The sequence below is a fragment of the Larus michahellis genome, chromosome 14 (genome assembly GCF_964199755.1).
Source record: "Larus michahellis chromosome 14, bLarMic1.1, whole genome shotgun sequence".
NCBI lineage: Eukaryota > Metazoa > Chordata > Aves > Charadriiformes > Laridae > Larus > Larus michahellis.
The window spans coordinates 11,702,577-11,722,727 of NC_133909.1; the positions used below are offsets into that span (position 1 = coordinate 11,702,577).

Below are 20,151 nucleotides of genomic sequence, written 5' to 3' on the forward strand. Positions count from 1 at the left end.
AAGGATTCATAAATCAGGCAGCAAATAACGGGAGATGGCTGAGATATTGTTTCAAAGAAAATTTAAAAAAAAAAAAAAAAAAAAAAAGACAAAAAGAGCAGAGATGGAAACAGCTGAAGCCAGCACGGCGCCTTCGTGCCCCGTCTTTTCTATGGAGATAAAAAATTAAGCCTTTCTGGGGGATCTTCAGCTTTCTGAAAGCATCCCCCAGCATGGGGCCTGAATGAAGCTGATGGCATTGATCCCTGCGGATGCTGCCGGATCCCGCTGGGCGAAGCAGGATGCACCCCAGGCTGGGCTCACTGCTGCCGGTGCCCCATCATCCTGGGGTGGTGGTGGGGTCCCCAGAGCCGCTGCTCAGCCCCGCTGCCTGGCACCCCAGCCCGGCAAACGGCGTCACCGCACCACGGACGTCACCCCGTCACCCACCTTACCCAGCAGAAAGCGACGGAGAAAACCCGCCCTGCTCCGCACAGGCCCATTAAACCAACGTACACTGTTATTTCTCAAAGGTGTAATTAAATCTAATTGTCAATTACTAAGTGGTGACGGGGAATAGGCACACACAGCAGCATCTGCCCCCAGCCCCCCGCCGTGGAGGCGAGCAGGTCCCAGCACCGGGACCCCCCCGTGTTCCCGCTTTCCGATCCCCCAAGAAACAGGCGGCCGCGTCTGTTCACGCTGCTCTGGTTTTTGCTACTTCACAAGAGCTGAAATCTGACCTTTTTTAATATACAAGGCTGAGATTTCGGAGCCGGGAGCAGCTCTGGGAGGAAAAGGTGGGAGCGAGTGAGATGCAGGGGGAGAAAAAGCATCGCAGCCCCCAGCGGGGTCAGCTGGGTGGCGTTTCGGTACCCACCGAGGGCCAGGGCTGAGCTGGCAGCAGGGATGCTTGGGGGAGCATCGCTGGGATGCAGGAGCCTGTCCTGGCATCGCTGGGGTGCAGGAGCCTGTCCCACAGGGCAGGGATGAAGGACGGGAGGCAGAAACGAGCAACTGCCCATTAAAAAATAAATGCAAGTTGTCACACGCTCGGTATTGGGAGCAAAGCGGGGCCGGGCAAAGCGAACCTGCTTGGAAATTGCAGCCCTGTGCCGTGCCACAGACGAGGTCCCGATAATTGCACTTTCTTTTCTTCCTTTCTTTGCCTTTTCGCCCTGCTGAGCTGCAATAATTGGGTGCTGTCGCCCGAGCTCATCCGCTGCCGGCTCCCTGAAAGGAGCTCTGCAATTAGCAAGCGTCACCCTGTAATAAAGCCTTTAATATCCACTTTCACGGCTCACACTGCAGTTGCTCAGCCCTGTTCCTCTTCCCATCCCCATTCCCTTCCCATCACCATCCCCATCCCCATCCGATCCCACCCCCATCCCCTTCCCCAGCCCTTCTTATCCCATCCCATCCCATCCCATCCCATCCCCATCCCCATCCCCGTCCGATCCCACCCCCGTCCCCTTCCCCAGCCCTTCTTATCCCATCCCTTCTTATCCCATCCCTTCTTATGCCATCCCATCCCATCCCATCCCATCCCATCCCCACCTGATCCCATCTCCTTCCCCATCCCCATCCCTGTCCGATCCCACTCCCATCCCCTTCCCCATCCCTTCCCATCCCACCCCCATCCCCATCCGATCCCCATGCCCATTCCCATCCCCATCCCATTCCCATCCCCATCCCATTCCCATCCCATCCCATCCCATCCCCATCCCCATCCAATCCCACCCCCATCCCCTTCCCCATCCCTTCTTATCCCATCCCATCCCACCCACGCCTGATCCCATCTCCTTCCCCATCCCCATCCCCATCCGATCCCACTCCCGTCCCCTTCCCCATCCCTTCCCATCCCATCCCATCCCCATCCGATCCCCATGCCCATTCCCATCCCCATCCCATTCCCATCCCCATCCCATTCCCATCCCATCCCATCCCCATCCCCATCCAATCCCACCCCCATCCCCTTCCCCATCCCTTCTTATCCCATCCCATCCCACCCACGCCTGATCCCATCTCCTTCCCCATCCCCATCCCCATCCGATCCCACTCCCGTCCCCTTCCCCATCCCTTCCCATCCCATCCCATCCCCATCCGATCCCCATGCCCATTCCCATCCCCATCCCATTCCCATCCCCATCCCATTCCCATCCCATCCCATCCCCATCCCCATCCAATCCCACCCCCATCCCCTTCCCCATCCCTTCTTATCCCATCCCATCCCACCCACGCCTGATCCCATCTCCTTCCCCATCCCCATCCCCATCCGATCCCACTACCGTCCCCTTCCCCATCCCTTCCCATCCCATCCCATCCCCATCCGATCCCCATGCCCATTTCCATCCCCATCCCATTCCCATCCCCATCCCCATCCTATCCCATCCCCATCCTATCCCCATCCCATCCCCGTCTCCATCCCCATATCTGTCCCCATCCCTGCACAGCCTGGCAAATTCCAGGGCGGCAAGACACCCGTGCTGCTGCTGCCCGTGCTCCAGCCTGGTGCAGCCCTTGCCCACCCTCACCGCTCCACCCGGGGGACGCTGGGCTGGCTCAAGCGGAGCCCAGCGCCAGGCCATGGACGGCATCGCGGCACGGAGGCCTCGGGTCCCATCCTGACCCACTTTCCAGAGCAAAAAAGTCTCCGCCAGCATTTCAAAGCCGTCTCCCGCCTGGGAGCCCTGCATGGGGCCCGTGTTCCCAGGGTGCTTTCTAACAAACGCTCACAATAAGGTAATTATGGGAGAAATAATAAATGTGTCAGTCCTGCAAGAAGTATTTTTCCTGGGAGCGAGGGGGGAGCCCTGCCGTCGTGTCGAGCGTGCGTGCGCTCACCGTACATATTAATTAACTGGGTAAGAAGCTCCCCAGCCCCGTGCCGTGTACATTATTTATGAATGTCTCGGGGCAGTGGTGACTTATGGGCTCTCCTGCTCCGCTCGCTGCCTCCCATTCCCCCTTGGTTTTCTCCCTCCCGGTTGCCTTGTGTCACTGTGAGCCTGGCGGGACCCGCTGCTGGCCACGGCACGGAGGGAGGAGATGCCGGGACAGCAGTGATGGGAATGGGGTGGGTGAAGATGCTGGCAGGGCAGCATCTGCCACAGTGCCCCCACCCTGGGGTGCTGCAGGTCCCGTCTGATACCCAGGGCTGCCCAAGGTGCTTCTTCATCCCTGGGAAACACAGGTCATGGTGGGATGAGGATGGGAGGGGAGGGGATGAGGATGGGGATGGGATGGGGATGGGAGGGGACGGGTTGGGATGAGATGGGGATGGGGTGGGATGGAACGGGATGGAATGGAATGGGATGGTGGCTGCCATGTGGGCCCTTCCCTCCCCTCCATCCCACAGGACCACCAGCCCGGGGTGAGCCCGCAGCCCCACGCCCCGGTGAGCTCCGGCACCAGCGGGCAGCCGGCCCCAGCTCTCCCTCCCGCAGCAGCCGACAGCCCATGAACGCCACAGTGGGGAAGAGGAGTTGGATGCCACTTTATAAATCATCAACTCTCTTTATAGATGGAGTTTTAACCTTCCTGGCTTCTGCCTGGGAATTTATTAGCAGTTTCTTATCCTGCAGCAATAACTTGCCACGCTCCCTCTGGGGCGGGCAGCGGGGCACCTCCGCACCCTGGAGCGGGACCTTGGCACCCTGGCAGGGACGGGGCACCTCCTCACCCCCATGGCTGGGTGCCCGCAGCCAGGGGTGCCCCCAGGACCCCGTCCTGCAGCATTGCCTTTTCCCCCATGCAACGCCAACCAGCTGAGGGACTGTGGACCCCTGCCTGTATCACTGACGGGACAGGCATGGGGACAGGGAGGGGGTGCCTTCGCAAGGGCTGCTGGCGCTGGCAGTGAAACCCCCGTCCCCAAGGTCCTTGGCTTGGCCCGTTCCCACACAGATCTGACAGCCGAAGGGATTTTCATTCCCCAAAGGATTTTCTTAATTAGGAGGCTTCACAACTAGCTATCGCGCGCACACGCACACCCACGCATCTCCATCTCTTCAAAGGCTCTGCCCACCCACCCTGCTGCTGTGCCGCGGGTGGGCGCCGGGGCAGGACCAGCGCGGGGACATCGCGGCGGCATCGTGGCGAGGAGGGGACACAGACCCTGTTCTCCCCAGGGCTGAGCCCAGGGAAGAAAGGATGGGGCGAGTTCCTGCCCCCTGAAGTTCTCTTTCCTAATGAGGTCTGTGCTAAGACGATTAAGAAGAACTTTAGTGATGGGTTTTATAATCCTGCCTGAAAGGGAAACGCGCCTCTGCTTTCCTTCCCCCTGCCCTGGCCCTCCTGTCCCCAGCGGGGACGTTCGCGCCTGGTGACCCCACACTGATGTCCTCCTCCCCATCTCTGGGTGGGTTTTGCCTGTTCGTCGGTCAGGTTTGATCCCGGTGCACCGTACCCGCCATAACTGTGCCATACCCACCCTGTACCTGCACCATGCTCAAACCATATCCACTGCACTTGCACCATAACCACCATACCCATACCATACCCACCATACCCACACCATACCCACCATACCCACACTATACCCACCATACCAGCACCATACCTGCACCATACCCATCATACCTGCACCATATCCACCATACCCCCACCATACCAGCACCATACCCACACCATACCCATCATACCTGCACCATATCCACCATACCAGCACCATACATGCACCATACCTGCACCACACCTGCACCATACCCGCACCATACCCACACCATACCCACCATACCCATCATACCTGCACCATATCCACCATACCAGCACCATACCTGCACCATACCCACACCATGCCCACCATACCCGCACCATACCAGCACCATACCCATACCATACCCACCATACCCATCATACCTGCACCATATCCACCATACCAGCACCATACCTGCACCATACCTGCACCATACCCACACCATACCCACCACTCCAGCACCATACACCCCATACCTGCACCATATCTACCATACCTGCACCATACCTACCGTACCTGCACCATACCCCCACCATACCCACCATACCTGTACCATACCCACCATATCTGCATGACACCTGCACCACACCGACCATACTTGCACCATACCCCCACCAGACCCAGCAGACCCACCAAACCTGTGCCAAACCTGCACCATGCCCACCGTACCCACCATACCCACACCATACCCACCATACCCACACCATGCCCACCGTACCTGCACCATACCTGCACCATACCTGCACCATACCCACCATACCCACCATACCCACACCATGCCCACCATACCTGCACCATACCCACACCATACCCACCACACCAGCACCATACACCCCATACCTGCACCATATCTACCATACCTGCACCATACCCACCATACCCCCACCATACCCCCACCATACCCACCATACCTGTACCATACCCACCATATCTGCATGACACCTGCACCACACCGACCATACTTGCACCATACCCCCACCAGACCCAGCAGACCCACCAAACCTGTGCCAAGCCTGCACCATGCCCACCGTACCCACCATACCCACACCATACCCACCATGCCCACCATACCTGCACCATACCCACCATACCCCCACCATACCCACCATACCTGTACCATACCCACCATATCTGCAGGATACCTGCACCATACCGACCATACTTGCACCATACCCCCACCAGACCCAGCAGACCCACCAAACCTGTGCCAAACCTGCACCATGCCCACCATACCCACCATATCCACACCATACCCACCATGCCCACCATACCTGCACCATACCCACACCATACCCACCACACCAGTACCATACGCACCATACCTGCACCATATCTACCATACCTGCACCATACCCACCCTACCCACCCTACCTGCACCGTACCTGCTGTCCCCGGCTCCTGCGACACCGGCACGCAGGCGCAGAGCGTGTTTCCCGCGGCCTGTTGAGCGCGTTGCAAGGGAGGAATTGATCCCCGCTGTTTCCTTTATTAGATGGTGTAATACCGCAGGAACCTTTGCCACAATATCCCAAACTAAATCATTTATTCTTGACAAAAATCCAATAAAGAGCTCAGTCCTTCTCCATAGGCAGGTAAAGCCCAGATTAACGGGGCTGCCTAGATCAAAAAAAAAAAAAAAAAGAAAAAAAAACAGAAAAAGTTAAAGAAAGGAGGAAATGCTGGGAAAATGAGTTGGGATGTAGAGAAGACTTCTTCCACCTTCTCGATTTCCCAAGGCTGCTGCAGCTCAGGGTTTTATTACAAAAAGCCACCTAAGTATTACAGGCTAATCCGTAAATCCCAGCCTAGTAAAATATGTGATGGATTTTGTAAATTGTGCCCTTTACAAATCTGATTGAACTTTTTTTCCCCTGCTCGTTCCCTTTTCTTCTCCTTCCCCCTCCTCTCCCGGGGGATTTTTTTTCTCCTTGGGGACCACGATGCTGTTTGGTGTCTGTGTCCCGGCCCCGCTCCTGCTCCATCCCGACTCCTCGGTCCGTGTTTGCAGCCACTCGATGGTGCGAGTGACACTGCAGCAAGCCTGGAGCGTGGCAGGGATGATTGACGGGGATGGGATGGATTGGAACGGAGATGGGTCGGGGATGGGATAGGGATGGGATGGGTATGGAATGGAGATGGGTTGGGGATGGAATGGGGGTGGGATGGATTGGAATGGAGATGGAATGGGGATGAGATAGGGCCGGGATGGGAATGGCAATGGAATGGGGATGGGGTGGGGATGGAATGGGATGGAGATGGGGATGGGAATGGGGATGGGGAAGGGGATGAGGATGTATATGGGGATGTAATGAGGATGGGGAAGAGGATGGGGAAGGGGATGGGGAAGGGGATGGGATGGGAGGGGGATGGGATGGGGAAGGGGATGGAATGGGGATGAGGATGGAGATGGGGATGGGGAAGGAAATGGGGAAGGCGATGGGATGGGATGGGGATGGGATGGGATGGGGAAGGGGATGGAATGGGGATGAGGATGGAGATGGAGATGGGGATGGGGATAGGGATGGGGAAGGGGATGGGGAAGCGGATGGGATGGGGAGGGGGATGGGATGGGATGGGGAAGGGGATGGAAAGGGGATGAGATAGCGATGGGATGGGGATGGGGAAGGGGGTGGGGATGAGGATGTATATGGGGATGGAATAAGGATGGGAATGGGATGGGGATGGGGAAGGGAATGGGATGGGGAAGGGGATGCAGATGGGGATGGAATGGGGATGAGATGGGGATGGGGAAGGGGACGGGGTGGGATGGGGAAGAGGGGGGGAGTTGCAGAGCCTGCTCATGGCCCTGTAGCTGGAGCCAGTGTCCTGCATTATTAATTGCTCCTTTCCCCGTCCTGTCCCCGCAGGCTGCTGGCACCGGCTACACGGGGGCAGGAAGGCGGCCGTGAATGCCAAGCCCCGTGGGTGACCCCCTCCTCCTCACCTCAGCCTGATTTCAGGGCTTTCCCCCTTCCCCAGCGGGGGCAGAGAGGTCTGGGTCCCCACGGGGATGGTGGTGCCCGGGTGCTGCCGGGTGCCGGCTGGGGCAGGGGCACCCGCATCCCCCCGCGGTGGCGAGGCCACCCCGAGCCGTCAGGGCCGGGAGCCAGGGCTGGGGGGGGGTGCTGCTGGTGGGTCAGACGGGGACCGTGTTGTCTTTGGCTCCTCCTCGGAGGTTGTGGAAGGACTTGGCTGCCCGGCCGGGCTATAAATCCCGGGTGTCAGATGTGGCGCGGGTCGGTCTGACACCCCTGCGTGGCCGGGAATGGTGGAGTGTCACTAGCCCAGACGCCCTCAGGGTCCTCGGGGTGCCGGGATGGGCTGTGGAGCCTGGAAATGGGATTTCGTACAGCCATCCTTTTGGGATGAGCAGCGCAGCCCAGCGTTGTGGACCCTCCCCAAATGGAACATGTCTCTGCGCAGGAGGGGGATAAACTTGGGCACGTCTTTCCTTCCTCTAACATTATTTCCTGCTTTTTTTATTAAAGCAAGATGTTGCTGGCGAAACTCGTGCTCCCTTCCCTGTTTTTCCATCAAATTATTCTGCAGAGGAACATCTGGCGGCAGCTAACGAATGGGCTATTCCTGCCTGTCGCGGCGGAGATGCTGATTTCCCTGCAGCGGCCGGGGGCAGCTGGCAAATGCCACCTGCCACCGCCGTGCCTGTCATCCCACGCTGCTGGGTGACACGGGCAGCAGGGAGGACGGGGACCCACCAGCGTCGCGCCCTGTGTAGCAAACTGGGAGCAGGGAAGAGGAGAAACATCTGCCACGTCTTTCATTTGACTTCGTTCCACCCCGAGCTGCTTTTTCTTTTGGTTTCAGGGTAACGCTGAGGCTGATGGAGACCTGGGATCAGATCCCGGCTCTGAGCCGGGTTCCAGCCCTCGGCAGCCAGAGCTGAGTCCAGATCTCTGCCGGAGGCTCAGACCCTCCTGAGATGGCTGAGCAGCTGCGGCATTTGGGGGGCGATGTGGACCGAAGCCCCCCCAAGCCTGGCCCAGGCCGAGCTCTCGCCAGGCTGGATCCCTTCACCCGTGATTTGTGCCTTGCAAAAAACCCAGCAGGGTGGGATGAATTAACCGTGCAAACCTGGGGTGTCCTAATGGCCCTCGAAGGAAGGGGGGACGGGGTGGTGACCAAACAAAGGGCGCCTGAGCTCCCGCCGGCGCTGGCTGTGGGGACAGCGGGGCAGGGCTGTGCCTCAGTTTCCCCAACACCGAATGGGGCTGCGGTGGGGGCAGCTGGGAGCAGTCAGCCCTTCCTTTCCTCCTGCAACCCACCCCGGCCATTAAACACGGGCGTTACATGTTCTTGGAGCCAGCGCTGGTGGATGCTAGGTGGTAACCATGGCAACTGTCAGGTTTCTGTTTCCTTGCCCTTGACAGTCACCTTGAGATGCCACCATGTCCCAGTGACCAGCCGGGCACCCGCGTCCTGCCTCTCAGCTCCCACCGCCGGTCCCCGGGCTGCTCCGGCGTGCGTGGCAGAGGGACGCGGTGGCAGCATGGCTGCGCCGGGGATCACCTTTCCCACCCCGGCACAAGGGACGGATCCAGGTGTCCCAACACTGCCCAGGCTGTGCTGGGGCTCCCGGGGCTCCCCTCGCCCCGGGGGACGGGACCCAGCGCCGTGGGTTGAAGAAGGGAGCCCCGTGCCACTGCGTCCCCAGCGCTGGCAGCATCCCTGCCCGGCAGCGCCGGCGGAAGGAGCCCCGTGAGATGCACAAAGCAACATCTGCAAGCGCTTAACCACGCAGCCGGCCCGGCCCTTCCCGAAATAGCTCGCTGGGGTGGGCTCCCATGCCAGCACTGATGTCATTTGCTTTTATTTCCCTCCCGCCCGCTCCTTCCCCGCCGGAGCCGCGACGCGCTTGTCAGCCACGCTCCGTGCCGGGGGCTTTGCCGGCGTGAGCCCGGCCTGTGCCGACGCAGCAGGGTGCCGCCGAATGATGGCTCTGAAGGGGTTGGCCCCGCCACCGGGGGGCTGGGTGGGTCCTGGCACCCCCGTAGTTGTGATGCCATCGGTGGCTCCTTGTGTCCCTCCTCGGAGCTGGGATGAGCCCTGATTTCTCCAGCAGCGTGGGCACTGTGGGGAAATCAGGGAAATCCCGGCTGTCGACTGCTCTGGCGGGGTTGGCATGAGCGGGGAGCGTTGGGGAACGGCAGCCCCCAAGGGAGATCTGGGGGATCGGGACCCCTAAGGAGCGGGGATGCCCTGGCATGTGGTCCTGGCACTGCAGGGCTTGCCGGTGGGCAAATGCACCCACGGCCCCGGGCATCTCCCTGGGGGCTGCCGATGCCTTTGCCCCGCAGGCTGCAGCCATCCCCGTCCCCTCTCTGCGCGCAGGGGGTTAACTTGGCCCCCGCCATGCGAGCGGAGACGGAGCCCGGCGCTGAGCCAGCCCGCGCAGGCAGGAGCCGGCCAGCTGGCTGCAGCCCCTCGCCTGGCTCCGGCTCCGGCACATGCCTCCGGAGCAACGTGTCCGCACAGCGCCCGCCAACGCAGCCGCCGGGCGCCCGGGGCTCCGCTCCGTCCCTCCGGCCAGCACCGCAGCATCCCACCACGGGGGTCCGGCATCTCCCACGGGCCGGGGGACCACGGAGGTGCAGACATGCTGGGGCAAAACCTCACGGACAATCATAGAATCATAGAATTGTCTCAGTTGGAAGGGACCTTTAAGATCATCGAGTCCAACCGTCAACCCAACACTGCCAAGTCCACCACTAAACCGTGTCCCTCAGCACCACGCCTGCCCAGCTTTTAAATACCTCCAGGGATGGTGACTCCACCACTTCCCTGGGCAGCCTGTTCCAATGTTTCATAGCCCTTTGGGTGAAGAAATTTTTCCTAATATCCATCCTAAACCTCCCCCGTTGCAAAATGTAGCCTGTCCCTGCTCTGTGCGTGGGGACACCAGGGACCCGGCTGGGGTCCATCACAAGGGGAGATCGGCACAGTGGCCGGGTGTTGCATCCATCCCATCTCGGCAATTTTTCAGTGCTGCAAACGGCTGTTGCAGCTGGACGTCCCTTTGTCCCCGTGTGTGTGACCCTGGTGCCAGCGGGGCACAGGGGCGGCGCGTGCGGGCAGGCTGGTGGCGCGGCAGGGGGAAGGGCAGGCGGTGGGGTTTGCCGAGCTGTTTGCAGGAGGAGCGAGCTCGGCCGGGCACAGCCTGCATGACATGCTGGTGTCTGCCAGCCGCAGCCGCTCCCGCTCGGCGCTGAGCCTCCGTTCGGAGATTTACTGCCGTCTCATGGAAAAATGGGTGGAGTGAGAGGACTCCTCGGACAGGCAGGAGGAGGTGGTGGGGGCCATGGGTCCGGGCTGCCTCCGTTCTCCCCAGTTTCCATTTCTCCACCCTGCAGCAGCTCAGGGGACCCCCACGTCCCCCGAGTCACCATGGGGGATGCGCGGGCTGGGATGACGCCCCTGTGCCCTCCATCACCCTGCGTGGCACATCGCCCATGCCCGCTGCCCATCGCTCCGAGAACAGGACACAGGTTGTGTCCCCCCATCCTCCTCCCCTGCAGGAACACATGGCACCACGTCCTCAAATAATTGCTTCATTATGGGCTAATTACTGCAATTAGCTGAGCAGTGCTCCTGCAAGTGCCTGCTGGCCTGTGCACGGTGACTCGCGTCCTCTCCAGCCCCACAGCCCACGGTGGTGACACCAAGCACGGCCCAGATGGACCCGAGGACGTTCCACATGGCTCGGGGGGGGCTCGAGCTTGGTACCCTGAAGGGTGCTTAGCCCCATGGGGACCCTGGGAGGAGCACAGGGCTGGGTGCGTGGGTTTGCTGGGCCCCCTGGAGCCACCTCGGCCATCCCCATCCCTCACTGCCCCTCCAGGAGAGGCACTCAGCAGTTTGCCGTGGGACAGGCACATACCCTGCCCTGTGGCACAGTGTGGCTCTGGTCCCCTGGCACTGCAGTGGGGTCAGTGACCTTCAACACCAAGGGGCTGATGTTCCCTGCTGACCTTTAATGGCTTTTCTCATCCATTGTGGCTCCCAGCACCGTGGCAGGAGCCCTCAGTGGCCCCATGGCTCTGACAAGCGGGAGCGGGGCCGGGGAGGTGCCGGCAGCTCCCACCACTCGCCCTTGTTTTATATTTAATTCCTTCCATGGGCCTTCGACCTTACGTGGCACGAGAGATTGGAAACAGAGATGGCTCCAGCCCCAGGGACCCCGAAGGCCCCGGGGTGACTCCTCTCCTCCCTCGTGCCGAGGAGCCCAGAGGCCACAGCGATGGGTGTGTTCACCCTTTGCCTTTGGGCTGGTCTCGCAAAGCTCGGCGGGAAGAGGAGCCCAGTCTGGGCAGAGACGGATGCGTCCCGCAGGGCTGGGCAGCACACGGGACCCTGCGGGGATGGAGGGTGTCAGCGGGGGGGACACGCTGCGGAACAGCTGCCTTTGAGTCCCTTCATTTGCTGACGCGCGCTGTCACGACGGAGCGCGTAATTGGGACGTGCTGCAGCGTCGCGGTGCCACGCGTCCCTCCAGCTCGGCTCGGCTGGCGGGGGCGCCGGCGGCCGGCGGGATGCTCTCCCAATAATGGGCTTATTTGCTTTGCTTTGTCATCGTCTGCTCAATACAGGAATCGCTTGCGGCGACACGAGTCGTGGGTGGGCGCCGCCGAACGGGGCTCCCCCTCCCCGCCAGCACCCAAAGCCCCTGTGGGGTGATGGGGTCCAGCGCAGCCGACGTGTCCCCATCTGTCCCCCAACGTGGAGGAGCACGCGATGAGCTGGGGTGATGGGGGATGCACAGAGGCCCCATCCCCCGTTGTCATCCTGGTGTTGGCACCGTCCCAGAGCCACCGTGAGAGACAGGAGCGCCGGGGACAGCCGTGTCCCATGCCAGCGGTCGCCCCCAGCCCCGCTGTCACCGCCACTGCCGGAGCCATGGCCGCGCTTATGAATAAATGAAGTGCAAGCAAAGTGCCTGCCTAATGGCACGATGACAAATGTGTACCGAAACCGGAGGGAAAAGGGAACGATTTGAGGAATTCAATTATTTAACAGAAGCTTGTTACTGGTATGCACTGGGGAGCCCGTGCCAGCGCTGCCCCGGGCTCCGGTGGGAGGAGGCGGGGGGCGTCCCGGGGCACCCCGTGGGACATTGGGGACCCCAGCTCAGCCAGGCTGAGACCCCCGCATTGGGGATGGGGACAGGCAGGGTGGGGGTCTGCAGGAGCTGGTGGCCGGGCGAGGGTGGGCAGCGCGGGCAGCGCGAGGGCAGCGCTGGCGTGTGGCTGGGGACCCCGGGGGGGTCATTCTCACCTCGCCTGGGCTGGCGGTGCCCCGCGAGGGAGGTGCAAATGGACTCAGCGGGAGCTCGCCACCCTGTAAAACCCCCTTTTGCGGGGCGGAATTGCTGGTGGCTGAACACGGCGTGGGGCCTGATCCTGCTCGGCTGGGAGCCGCGGTGCAGGGCGGCTGATCCAGCCCTGGTGATGCCAGAGTTTAATGTTACACGAGTCAGGACGAGACCCCACGGAGGGGGATGTATATTTAAAATCGATTTAAGTCGGTCTCACTGTCCCCAGCACTGTCCCTGTGGGCTGGCCACAGTCACGTCTGCATGGCACAGGGGACAACGGGCACCAGCTACCCGTCCTCGCTGCCTCTGCTGCTTTCCCCTTTGCGGGCAAGCTGGGGGCTCGGACAGGTCCATTCCTCCCTTTAGTGGTCCCGGTGGCGATGGGGGCTTCCAGCTCCATCCCACACCGCAGCCAGCACTGCCTCCCCCTCACTGGCCTCCCCCAAAGCCGTGGGGCTGTGCCACGTCCTTGGCCGCGGATGCCAGGGGCTGAGCCCAGCGCCGCGGATCAGTGAGCATCACGCCCCTCCCCGCCGCCGGCGGCGACGAAGCCTGGCAGGGGACGGGAGCGTGACCATGCGGGCAGGCACTGGCAGGGGATGCGGGGTGCAGCAGCCAGCTCTCCGCGCACGCCCGGCTGCTCGCCGCTCGCTGCCTGGGGACCGCTCGCTCTCAGCTCGTGTATGCTGCGAGGCGACGCGCTTTATTCCCCTCCAGCCTCCTTTGGCTGCGAACCGGTGGGCGCCTGGGCTCGGGCAGAGACTCCAGTCGGGATGCTCGGGTCCAGCACGGCCCGCGGTGCCTCCGTCCCCTGCAGCTCGCTGGGAGGGGTGTGTGGCGGTGCAGGAGCAGACCCCCGGTGGGACACCAGCATCCTCCGCTTGAGCACTTAATCAAGAAAGCAAGTGCGAGCGTGGTGCAGACGTGCTGAGCAGCATCCACTAGCAAAGCCAGGTAGGGCAGAGCATCCCACCCCGTATAGCCCCGCTGCGAGAGCCGCTTGCCCATCCCAGCTCCTCAGAGGACCCTGATATGAGTTTAATCACAGCCCCGGTGCCAAAGCAGCCCGTATCTCTCGCGGCCGCAGAGCTCCCAGCGCCGCTGCCCCGGCCCTGCCAGCAGCCCGATTGCTGTCAGCAATTCCAAGCCCTCGGCCCCGACGGCAGCCAGAAGGCAGCAGCTGTTTGCCAAAGAGGCAGATCCTGGCAGCGGGCACCATGCCGCAGCCTGTGCCAAGCCGGGGAGCCGCGGCGGCGAACAAGCCCCTGCTAATCTGTCGGGCCGTTCTCCACGGGCTTGCGGATGAGGGCGTCTGCTCAGCGTGAAACTGGTGCTTTCTGCCCGCTCTGAACAAGCAGGATTAGCGCCGGGGTGCAGGTTTCTGGGGACCCCTTTGCAGGTCCCAAGTGCCCCATGGATTAGGTGCCACCTCAGCGCCCCGCGGTCCCAGCCTCTCCCTCCCCAGGGTTCCCGCAGAGCCGCAGCCGGCGGGTGGCTGTTTGGAGAGAAGAAAAATGGCAGCATCAATCAGAGCGGGGAGGGAGAGCAAAGCCGGGTGATTTAGGAGACTGGTCACCGCTGTAACTGATGATGAGCTGCGAGTCGAGGAGAGAGAAATAAGAAAGCGACACAGGCTGGCATCTGTTTGCATAAACCACCTTATCCGCAGAGGGGATCCGGCTCCCGGGGAAGTGATAAATCCCTCTCGCCATGGCCGTGTGCTCGGATGAGATGGATTTTGAAGGAAGACAGTGGTTCGGACATGAGTTATTGTCTGGGAAGCGCTCATGCCAGCTGGCGTGGGATCCCAGGGATGCTGGGTCTCTGGTGTGGGATCCCAGGGATGCTGGGTCTCCAGTATGGGACCCCAGGGATGCTGGGTCTCCAATATGGGACCCCAGGGATGCTGGGTCTCCAGCGTGGGATCCCAGGATGCTGGGTCTCCAGTATGGGATCGTAGCGATGCTGGGTCTCTGGCATGGGATCACAGGGGTGCTGGGTCTCCAGTATGGGACCCCAGGAATGACGGGTTTCTGGCCTGGGACCCCAGGGATGCTGACTCTCTGGCGTGGGGCTCCAGAGATGCTGGGCCTCCAGCGTGGGATCCCAGGATGCAGAGTCTCTGGCATGGGACCCCAGGGATGCCGTGTCTCTGGCATGGGATGCTGTGTCTCTGGCATGGGATGTCGGGTCCCTGGCGTGCGACCCCAGGGATGCTGGGACTCCAGCATGGGACCCCAGGGATGCCAGATCTCTGGTGTGGGACCCCAGGGATGCTGGGTCTCCAGCATGGGATCCTAGGGATGTTGGGTCTCTGGCATAGGACCCCAGGGATGTCAGGTGTCTAGCATGGGACCCCAGGGATGCTGGGTCTCCAGCATGGGACCCCAGGGATGCCAGAACTCCGTCACGGGACCTCAGGGATGCTGGGTCTCCAGTATGGGACCCCAGGGACGCTGTGTCTCCATCATGGACCATGATGAGGAGGATGGCTGCATCCAAGATGTGCAGGGTACCCTGCGGTTCCCAGTCCCCTCCTGTCCCATGCTGGTGCCAGGCTGTGACGCCTCGCAGCTGCACCGCGCTGCACCACGCAGCCCTCCCCCTCCTTCTTCCCCCCAGCCCTTCCGTCTTCTTTAGCTCTCATTTACGAATGGGCTGCAGCCCAAGACGGGGAAGGAGGAGGAAGAGGAGGCGTCGGAGCCGGGCGTTTCATTCCTGCGCACCTCATTCCGTGCGCCAGATGGGCAGAGGGAAATCTTCCGTAATTGTTTATCCAGAAGCGATTCCGCGATGTGATGCTTCAAGAGTCACCTTTCCTCGGTGGTCCCAGCTCCGGGGCCACTGGACAAGGATCCCCTCCAGCTCCTTTCCCCTTTATCCCACGTCTGATGCTTCCGATGCTGCTCCTCATCCTCCAAACGGGTCCTTTGCCACAGCCAAGGGTGACAATCACCGGCCAAATAAAAGCAATATGAAGTCCATGGTCAGGGACAATTAATCACCGGCCAAATAAAAGCGATATAAAGTCCGTGGGCAGGCTGGGAGCCACATGTTGCCTCAGGGCATCGCTTCCCCCCCTGCCCCCCTCACCCCAGCACCGTGGCTCTGGGTTGTGCCTTTCTCCGTGGCGCAAATTTCCCTTCGTTTTTATTTAAGCCCTTCCATCCCCGAGCCCCGGCGCTCACGTTACCCGAGCCCGGCAAACGATTTACGCGGAGATGATGTACGACCTGCTCGCTCGTCTAAGTTTGCGGCTAATCCTGTAGCTGAGACGGCTCCGCGGAGAGCGGGGGGGGTCCATCGCAGGCTCTCGCTGGGTCGTGATGCTTAGGTGCTGGAGGGGTCTTTTATTTATTTTCTTTAAACGATGGGTTTTTTTAAACAGCTGCGCAAATCGATCCCTCGTCACCCATCCCCTGCTGGGGGTAATGGCAGGTAAACGGATCCCCGGGAATGGCAGGAGCCTGGGGGGCTCCCATATGCAACACGTGTGTGTCCGGAGCCCCTCCGTGCACGTGTGCCACGCTTTGCCGTACACGTGGCTGCGCATCAGTATTTCCGAGTGTGTATCCTCGCTCTCGCTGTATATATGGGTGTGCATAGCTTTATGACAACTGAAATGGAAAAGACAATTGGATGTCAAAACCTATCCGAGGAGCCCATTTATACCCACCGACTTTTATGGGATTCCCACTGATTGATTCAGGCCCCATAAAACTTCCTGCAGCAGCTCCCACCCCTCCCGGCCGGCTCTGCCGCTGCTCAACGGGGCCGTGATGGACTCCTGCCTGCAGCGGGATCGTGTCCGGCATCCCGGGATGAGCGGCTTCTTCCCAGATGAGGGATGCGGTGCACATGCCGCTGTGCCATCCGTCACAGTTGGAGCATCTCTCGGGCTGGGGGCTGCGGCCGCATCCTGCGCTCATCCTCCCGCCACGGCTGTTCCTTCTAAGCCGCTTCTTTCTCTTTGCCGAGGTGAACTTCACACTCCGCTGACAGTCTCCAAGTGACAGCCCTCGGTGCCATCGGTGCATTCGAGGACCCGGGCTTCTTCGTGCTGTCCCCAGCGGGACGATGGATCTCGGCGCTATCCCGCATCCCGCGCCAGTGCCACGGGGCACAGCTCCCTACACCGAGCCGGGAGGCTGCTGCTGTGCTGGAGGGTCGAGGCGGAGAGCGGAGGGTGGGCACGGGGCAGTGGCATGTGCTGGGGGGGACGGGGAAGGTCTCGCCTGCGGCTCGTCAGCATTAATCACTGCAGCTGCCCTTGTGTTCAGCGGGCGGCTTGGAGAAGGCATAAATCTGCGTGTCGGCGTGGTTCATCACCACCAAACCTGAGCGGGTCTCTGGGAGCCGGGCAGAGCAGCCCAGCCAGCCGGGAATGGGACAGGGACACGGGGCTCTTCTCCCCCCGTGCCCACAATGCGGCTGGTCCCCGCTTTCGGGCAGTGCCGAGGGCTGCCGGCCCCACCGAGGGCAGGACGTGGGCATCAGCCCTGGCACGCAGCCGTGTCCAAGGGCAGCCAGGGCGAGGCGGCCCGCTGTGCCACTCTGCGGCTGCAGAGATCTCCGTTAGCACTGGCACGGAGCCGGCCAGATGGGTGTCTGTCCCCGGGGAGGGCACAGCCAGGGGCTGGTGCGTGTCACCGCGTGTCACCTGGAATCACGCGATGCCGGTGCGAATGGCACGCGGATGGGTGCGGAGCTCGGCACAGCCCGTGGGACCGGCTCACTGGGTGCTGGCCCAGTGCCCGTTGCACCGCGCTGGCCCCGTGTCTGTCCGCGGTTTGGTGTGGGGGGGTGTCTGTCCTGGAGGAAGGTGAGGGGAAGACCTTCCCCCGCATCCCCGGAGCCGCTGGCGCTTGTGTGAGCGACTCAGCCAGCAGCTGCCCGCCAGCGCTCTCCTTTCCATGGCTGAGCACGCTGACCTTTCCCAGCGCTTCCCGGCTCAGCCCCCGGTCCTGCGGCTTCGGTGCGGGTGGGATGCAGGGGGGGGTGACACACTGCAGACAAGCAGCCCCGGCTCCTTCTCCCCCCTCCGCTCCCCTCCCGGCCCTCTCCTCCCCAGCGCTCATCCCACACCCATTAATATTTATACCTCCCGGTGTGCGGTGAGAACTTGGACACAATCAGGACACTGAAATTATTACACGGGGACAGGCAGCGGGCTGCTGTCAGAGTGTGTCCAACTGTACTGTGACACCGGGGGGGTGACGGTGGCAGAGGAGGGTGACGTGCAGGGTCTGCTCCTCCCGGTCTCTGGGGAGGATGGTGGGTACTCCCAAGACTTCCGAGATTTGGGCTGGAAAGGGTGCAGCCTTCCTCCCGTGATACTGGTTTTTGAGAGCAAGGGAGGGAGGTGACCCGCCACCCTGCGTGGGAGCGCAGACGGTGTATTGCTGTTGCGTGGCCGTTGCATTGCCGTTGTGTTATCATTGCATCTCTGTAACGTCGCTGGAGCGCTGTCATCGCATCCTTCCCATCACGTTGGCATTGCCTGGTGCTGCATCCAGCACATCCCAGCCTTTCTCCCAGGGCTGGAGGCCCACAGAGGTCCTTTATCCTTGTGGCTTTTCCTTGTTGCGGCAAAGCCCGGCCGAGGAGGGGGTCCCACGGGATGGAGCGCGGGGCCGGGGCTGGGCTGCTCCACCTCGGTCGGTGCATTGAGCTCGGAAAGCCAAGGGCTGCCCAGTCTATTGCTCTGCTCCCAGTACAGCGTGTCCCCGCTGTCACGGGAAGGGCAGGCACACGCCGGCTCCATCACGGCAGCGCACCTCGCAGGGCGACGTGTTCCCGCCCCCTTTTATAAAAAGCAATGCTCCTGTAATAAAGAATTTAATAACCCGCTGTGCCTGTGTGGATAGAAAACTCATTTGTTTAATAGGCAGCAGTTTGGCTTTGTCATGTTCATTTAGTTTTTAATGACGCACAGTTGTGCCAATATTGATTTTAGCTTATAGGGACTCAAAAAATTTACTATCTGGAATTATCTGAAATGTAGCCATTTTCTCCGGCAGGCAGGAAGACGGATCTCTCCCCGCCTCGCTCCCGGTCGGCGCGGCGGCGGCACGAAGCGTTTGTGAAGGGCTCCGTCCACGTGATCCCGTGCCGGTGCCCGTCTCACCCGCGGCCTGTGGCAGCAGCCGGCATTGCTGCGCTGGACCTCACCCCGCTGAACTCCCCCAGGCATGGGCAGGGGGAAACTGAGGCACGGGGGGGGGGGGGGGCAGGACGGAATGGTTTCCCCAAGTCAACCTTTGCCTGTGAGGTTGGGCTGGGAATTGGACCCGGCAGCCGGGGCTCTCCGCCTGTTTTCCATGAGGTTATTTGGTGTGGGAATAAATGTGCTGGCGGAGCAGCCCCGTGGCACAGACCTGCCCCCATCACCCCCCAACGCCCTCCGCTTCCTTCGCTAATTTTTAATGAGTCAGCAGCTCTCGCGCAACCCGTCCCCCCGCCGCACGGGGTGACAATTGACAGCAAATCCCATCGACGGCCCCTTATCGAGCGCAATTAGGCAGCACGAACCAGCTGGAATCCATTTCCCGAGTGTTTGGGTGTTCCCCGGCTGCCCCCAGGGTGACGCAGGGCGATGCTCGGGGTGCAGCGACCCCCAGGGCTGCCCCCCATCCCCGGGAGCAGCCGGGGCCCCAAGCGGGGAGCGCAGCAGAGCCGGAGGGAACAGTGAACCCGGGGGACGGTGGGCTCGGTGTGGGGAGGGCGCTGGGCTGGACCCTCCTGTTGGGGTCCCCCCCCGGTCCCGATCCCAACCAGACTCTTTGCCCACGAGCAGGGAGTAATTCACTTTGAGGTTTTGCTGCTGCTAACGGGATTGATTGAGGAGCTGGTAATTACATCTCCCGAAAATGCCCCTGGGGCTTTGTGGGAACACAAGCGGGGAGGCGAATGGCTGGTGTTTGCGGGGGGGACTCAGGGTCTGGGAGCCCCGCAGAGCCCAGCATCCCCCTCCCTGGGTCTCCGCTTGCACCCACTCCCCTTGGCCAGTTCAGCAGCGCTGCGGCAGCCGGCTCTGCCGGGCACCGGCCATCGCCCGAGCAGCCTGTGCTCAGTGTCATTCATTATGCGAGTCCGTAAATATATTATTTACTATTTCTCCTATTATTATTCATTATTTATCACCTAATCCTGTAGCGCTGGAAACCAGTGCAGCATCTGAAGCACCCTGTGCTGGGAAACTGCCCGCCGGAGGCTGGGGAACCCCGCACAGTGTGATGGGCTGGAGCACCGGGTGGGCACGGCGAGGCTGGGGTGTGTGGGGCAAGGGCATGGGGGGGTGTCCGCCTCCTGCCCCCCTCCTGATGGCCCTGGGGAGCAGCCGGCCACTTTGGGGGTTTCTCTGCAG

At 61.5% G+C, this 20,151-nt stretch overlaps 1 protein-coding gene across 1 annotated transcript in view; it reads right to left on the reverse strand.

Moving 5' to 3' along the window:
• The window catches only part of RPL38 (ribosomal protein L38), a 51,293-nt gene extending 39,417 nt beyond the window's left edge, over positions 1-11,876 (reverse strand). Inside the window, exon 1 of the mRNA XM_074607160.1 lies at positions 11,866-11,876. The gene's annotated coding sequence lies outside the window, so the exon portion shown is untranslated. The remainder of the gene's footprint in view (positions 1-11,865) is intronic.
• Between the last annotated feature and the right edge of the window lie 8,275 nt (positions 11,877-20,151).